Raw genomic sequence first — 6,822 nt, 5'->3', positions numbered from 1 at the left:
AAAAAAAACAAGTAATAAACATTCCATTTCTTTTTTTTTTTTCCAATCTATTTATTTGCATTCATTCACTGAACATCATTACAACATACAAAATGAGATTTTCCATCCAGAGTACACTATATATTGTCTCAGTCAAGCACATCAACAAACATGTTATTATTAGCAAATGATTTTCCATTTCTTGTTTTCTGTATGTTTTGCTTTTTTCCCCCCATCCTTGGTTCCCTATCTCTTACCCTCTGCCACCTCCTGTTCTCCTCCCACACTGTCTCTGGTATCTATGTTTGCTTTCTATACCATTTTCCCCCCACATTTTATTGAATCACCAAAGACCCTCATCAATCCAAATGGTCAGCCATGTGGGAGCCTAGTACCTTAACCACCACACCACCATGCCACCTGCTGGCCCCCTAGTTATGTATTTTACAAAATAAGTGTAGGATCTGTATACTGGAAATTACAAAACGCTAATGAGAAACATCAAATGACTTGAACAAATGGAGAGCTATGTTATGTTCATGAATCAAAAGGAGCAAAATAGTAAAGATGTCCATTTTCTCCAAATTCATAGACTTATGTGCAGTTCTTTAATACCTTAGGAAAGTTTTTGTAAACATAAGCAAGTGTATTTTTAACATTTATATGTAAAGGCATAGGCACTAAAATATCTGAAGATATTGACAAAGAAGAAAAAAATGAAAAAAAAATCTATCCTATATTAAGGTTTACTGTATAGTTATAGTAATCCAGACAGTATGATCATGGCAGTGGGATGGACATATAGATCAATGGAACAGAAATCTGAAATAAGTCTATATAAGTAAACTCAACTGATTTTTGACAAAGATGTAAAAGCAAATCAATGAAGAAAGTATAGCTTTTCAACCAAAGATGCTGGACAAATTGAACATCCAGAGGCAAAACAAAAATAAATTTCAACCTTACATAAAAATTAGTCTAAGTGAATCATAGACTTTAATGCAAATGTAAAACCATAAAAGTTTTGGGAAAGTTCCTTAGAAAAAATATTTGAGAGCTAGGGCTAGGCAAAGAGTTCTTAGATTTGGAAATATAATCTATAAAAGGAAAAATTGATAAATTTGACTTCTTAAAAATATTTGCTCTGGGACCAGCAAGTGGCATGGTGGTTAAGGTGCTGGATCCCACAAGGCCAACCACTGGACCTGGTGGCTTTAAAATCATGCCAGGCACACGTGTGCGTGTGTGCCCAAAACCCTGAGAGGAGAACAGAGGAGAAAGGATTGCAGTGTGGCTATCACCCTGGGGGGTGACTTCTCACTTTTCCTCTTTCTACCTCTCTCCAATGGATACACACCCCCTATGGCAAAAATCCTAAAAATAATAATAATAATAATTAAAATATTTAATTTGTGGAAGCTCAGGTGAAGAGAAAAAGGTAAGCTCTAGACAGGGAGAAAATATTATCTTCAGAGGACTAGTATGTAGACTATATAAAGAATTCTCAAAATTAATATGTAAAACAAATTTTGAAAATGGGCAAAGGATAGGAACAGACATTTCACCCAAAAGGATTTGAAGATGATGAGCAAGGGTATGCAAAGATGTTCAACATCATTGTCAGACCTATCAGAATGGCTAAAATAAAAAACTGACGGCACGTAAAGCTGGCGAGGGAACAGAAAAGCTGTGTCATTCATACACTGCTGGTGTGAATATAAAGTGGCACAACCACTCTGGAAAACAGTTTGACAGTTTCTTATAAAACTCAACATGCAGGTACCATATGGCCTAGCAGTCACACTCTTGGGCATTTATCCCAGAGAAATGAACATTTATGTTTATACTGAATCTGGACATGAATATTCATAGACACTTTATTTGTAATAGTCCCAAACTGGAATCCATCCCCATGTCCTTCAATGGTTAAACAAACTCTGGTGCATCCATATCATGGAATACTACTGAGCAATAAAAGGCCACCAACTGCTGATTCATACAACTTGGATAAGCCTTCAGGGGAATTATGCTAAAAACTGAAGCCAGTTCCAAAGGTTTTGTGGTATATGATTCCATTTATGCAACATTTTTAAAATGGAAACATTTCAGAAATAGAAGATAGATGAGTGGTTAGGGGATATGGTGGCAGTGGCAGGCAGGAGGCGACACTGGTTATTTCTGGTGGAAGTTGTGTGCTCAGGCACGGTCTATGTAGGCTTTTATCACATCCTGATTTACCCTAGGTAATTTGTATGTGTCCAGAAATTTGTCCCTGTCATCTAAATTTTCTAGTTTGTTGGTATATAGTTATCATAGTATTCTCTTATTTTTGTTATTTCTGATATATTGGTTGTACTATTACCAGTTTTTTATTGATTTTATCTATCTGGTTCCTTTGTCCATTTTTCTTGATAAACCAATAGATATATTAATTTTGTTTATCCTCTTGAAAAAATAGCTTTATGTTTCATTGAATTTTTTTTATCTCTTTCATTCTTTATTTCATTATTTCAGCTCTAGTCTTTACTATTTTATTTATTTATTTATTTGCTTTTGTTGTTGCTTTCTAAGTTTCTTAAGATGCAATATTAAGTTATTTACTTGCCACTTTTCTATTTTTTTCTTGTGAGCATTAATGGCCATGAACTTCTCCCTTATGACTGTTTTCTCTGTGTCCCAAAGATTATGGAGAGTGATGTGTTCATTATCATTGGTTTCAATGAATCTTTTGATTTCAGTCTTAATTTCTTCAGTATTTTGAAAGTCATTCAGGAATTAGTTGTTTAGCTTTTATGTTTTATATTTTTAGGGCTCTTTCTGTGTCTAATTTCAAGTTTAATTTTGTTGTGGTCAGAGAAGATGATGGGTATAGTCTCTATACTTTTAAATTTGTAGAGGTTTGTTTTATGGCCTAGATTGTAATCCATCTTTGAAAACCTTCCATGTGGAGATGAGAAAAAAGTGCTTTGTAGTTTCTGGGTGAAATGTTCTGTATCTGTCTGTTGGGTCCATTTGGTTTATGGTGTCAATTAGTTCTTGTGTCTCTTTGCTTATTTTTTGTCTAGGTGACCTATCTAGTGGTGACAGTGAGGAGTTGAAATCCCTGGCAATAGTGTGCTGCTGTCTATATATCCTTTTATATGTAGAACCCTTTCTTTTATGTATTTGAGTGCCCTGGCATTAAATGTATAAATATTAATGATTATTTTATTTTCTTGATAAAGTAAACTTTTTTGGACTATGTAGTGTCCTTCTTTGTTCCTTTAACCATTTTATCCTAAAGTCTATTTTGTCTGATATCAATATTTTAAGTACAGTCTTTCTTTCATTTCTGTTTGCATAAAATGATTTTTTCCAGCCTTTCACTTTCAGTATATGCAGGTCTTTGTGAATGAGGTGTGTTTCTTGTAAGTAACACATAGAGGGTTCCAAGTTTTTCATTTATTGAGCCAGTCTGTGTCTTTTAGATAGAGAATTTTATCTGTTAACAGGCAAGATTATTATGGCTATCTGTGGACTTAGCCCTGTAATTTACTCTTATTTTATTTTTCTATTTGTTTTGTGTTCTTTTGCTTCTGCTTATCTCACTTTAGTTTTTTAGCTGTAGTGTTCTCTTAAATATTTCCTGAAGGGCTGGCCTACTATTGGTAAATTCTTGCAGGTTTTGTTTATCTGGGAAGGATTATATTTCCCCTCTGCATTTGGGGAAATACTTACTGTGTATAGTATTCTTGGCTGAAATTGTTTTTCTTTGAGAGTTTTTTTTATATGTCTTCCCATTTTTCCTTGCCTGCATTGTTGCATTAGAGAGGTCCAATGTTAGTCTAATGGGGTAAACTTTGTAAGTAATTTGACATTTCTCTTTTGTCATTTTTAGAATATTGTCTTTGATGTTTTACAATTTGGCTATGGTATACTTCAGGAGGATTTTCTTTATGTTAAGTCTCTTTGGTGTTCTTCATAATTTCTGGGATTTGGATTTATGTATGCCTCTCTAAGTCTGAAAAGTTTTCGACTAATATATCATGAAATAAATTTTTCTAAGCCTCTATACATCTCTCACCTTCTGGAATACCCATTATACAAATATTCAGCTGTTTAATGGTGACTAAGATTTCCCTTATGTTGTCCTCAACTTTAGTGGTTGTTTTTTCATTCTTCTCTGTTGCTTAAACTAAGTTGAAAATTTTGTATTCAAGGTAAGAAATTCTTTTCTCTGCATAATCTAATCTGTTGTTAATACATTCTAGGGAGAGCCAGCAGTTGGGGTAGTGGTTATGGCACTGGACTCCCACTTGGGCAACCACAGTTCAAGTCCCAGATCTGGTGGCTTGAAACTCACACGGGTTGTATATACATGTGTCCCCAGGAGAATGAAGAAGAAGGAATTGTGGCATGGCCATCCCCCTGGGGGTGGTTTCTCACTCTCCCTCTCACTGTCTCTCTGTTTCTCTCTTCTCTGGTTAGCACATATGCTTTATGGCAAAAACCTTAAAAAAATAAGGGGAAAAAAGACTTTTGAGGGAGATTTTGATTTCTTGCATTGTGTTCTTCAACTCTAGAAGTTCTGTTTGATTCTTTTTCAGGGTGTCTATCTCTTTACGGAGTTCCACCTTCAAGTCATTGAGTAATTTCTCATCTCCTGGGATTGGTAGTCTGTTTTCTCTTGTATCTCATTGAGTTTGGTTATGATAAATATTCTGACTTCTTTTTCTAACATTTCTGTGATTTCTTGTATTTTATCCATTGTTAATATGGAGTTGTTGTGTTCCTTTGAGGGGGAAGTATTTTGTTTTTATATTTCTTGAGGCTCTCCTGTGAATGTAAGACATCGGAGGATGAATTCACCTCGTGCTACTCCTTTGGAGAAGGTTTCTGTAGCTGTGTGTGCATGTACTTCCTTTGATGTGAATTAGTTCTGTGCCAGCACCCTTCTTCAACTGTAGCTTCTAGCTCTGCTACTGCAGAAACCAGGTGGTGGTCCCGAAGACTAAGGCAGCCCTTGTCCCACACCTGGGGCTTAGAAGGGGACCTTAGTGGTAAGCTGGGACCAGGTGGCCCTGCTTTCCCTCTGCTCTCTCCAGTTCTGCTTTTTTTGGTTGTACTTGGAATTTCTAGTTTTGTTACCAATGTGTTTTAAGATTTATAATAAAAGGTAAATTATGTATAGAAATAGTATAGCAAATAGGATAATCAGATATATGAGCTTTTTTTCTCTTTTCTAGTGTAAAGAAATGGTAATTGGCCTAAAACACACCTATCTGAATTCATTTATAAGCAATAATGGTGATATTTTCTCAATAGACTGAATACTACATGTTAGACACAATAAAAACTTTATTTAAGTATTGCAGAGTTTCAGAAATAAATACGGAAATATGTGTAAGACAAATTTATTAACTGGGATAATAAGGACGTGGCAGAGTTATAGGTCTGAAGTGACATGTGACCTGATTCCATTTCCTTCTTTTTCCTACCAGGACAGGTCAGAATGAAAGTTTCAACCCCCTGGTAGAGTTTGTTCAATGATGCTCATAAGATAAACTAGCTTGTCTATATTCCTGGTAAAAGGATCAATTATATACTCACTCAATAAAACCAAATGAGGTAATGTCTTGTTCATTCAATAATCCAAATTTGGCAAGCCCATTACCTTGAGCATACAAAGAAGTAACACTGGCCTCCGAGCTACAAAGAGAGCAACCTCCACCAGGCCCCTGCCCATAGCTATGCAGACAGGGCCACAGTAGAAGTTCAGAAAACTGAGAACTTTAGGGGTCATTTAACTTACGCCTCATCTTATAGATGAGAAAACTGGGGCTCAGAAATCGTGCATTTGTCATTGGACAAGAGATGCTGCAATGGTTGGACCACATGAGATAGCTCCAAGAGGGCACTTTGAAAGCTTCCATGGGATCTCTTCATGTCACTGCAGGGAACATGCAGGGGTGTGGGTTGGTGCCAAGGAGTGAAAACATCACTAGGGGAGAGTAGAGGGTGTGCTATGAAGAGAATTCCACGGTGGCCCCAACTCACCTCTTCCTGGTAACATACTCTGCTTTTTCTGTCTTTGAGGGTGGCAGGACTGACTAGAGGATGCCACTCTGGGGCTTTGGTAACAGAGCGTCAACATCTGAGTAACTTGAACAGCAGAAATTGATTTACCTCCCAGGTCTGGAGGGAAGAGTTGCAAGATCACAGTGTAGGCAGCCTTGGTCCCTTCTGAGGGCTGCGAGGGAATATGTGTTCCAGGTTAACCCCTAGTTTCTGCTGGTTGCTGGCAAGATTTGGCATTCCTTGGTTTGAAGAAGCATCACCTCAGCTTTTGCTCTCATCCTCCCATGGTGTTCTCTGTGTGTGTCTCTAAGTGCAAACTTTCCATTCATAGCACCAGTCGTACTGGTTCAAGCTCTGTCCTGATGAGTCATCCTGACTACATCTGCAAAGACCTTATTTTCAGATAAGGTCACATTAACTAGTTCCAGGAGTTAGGACATATCTATTTTGGGAAAACATAATTCAGCTCATAGTACCATGATCAGGTTGCATGATATGGCACAGGTGAAGAGTAGAGGGAGTGGAGCTGTCGTTAAAGTCCCCAAATGGGTAAACTTTAGCTATTTAATGGGCAGGTTATCCTGTCAGGCTTGCTTTTATCAGGTGAGCTTGAAATTAATTTTCAATATTGCAGGGATATACAGTTATTGAATGTAAAAAGTAAGAAAAAAATTTAAAAAATTGAATGATAAGTAAATAAGAGAAGGTCAGGAGCTGAAAGCCTCGAGCAGTGGGCATGCTAGAGACTCCTTAGACCCTAAGGAAAGTGACGTGTGTAGGGCAAGA

The sequence above is a fragment of the Tupaia chinensis genome, unplaced genomic scaffold (assembly GCF_000334495.1).
Source record: "Tupaia chinensis unplaced genomic scaffold, TupChi_1.0 Scaffold146386_1, whole genome shotgun sequence".
Classification (NCBI taxonomy): Eukaryota; Metazoa; Chordata; class Mammalia; order Scandentia; family Tupaiidae; genus Tupaia; species Tupaia belangeri.
This window is presented reverse-complemented; position numbering follows the sequence as displayed.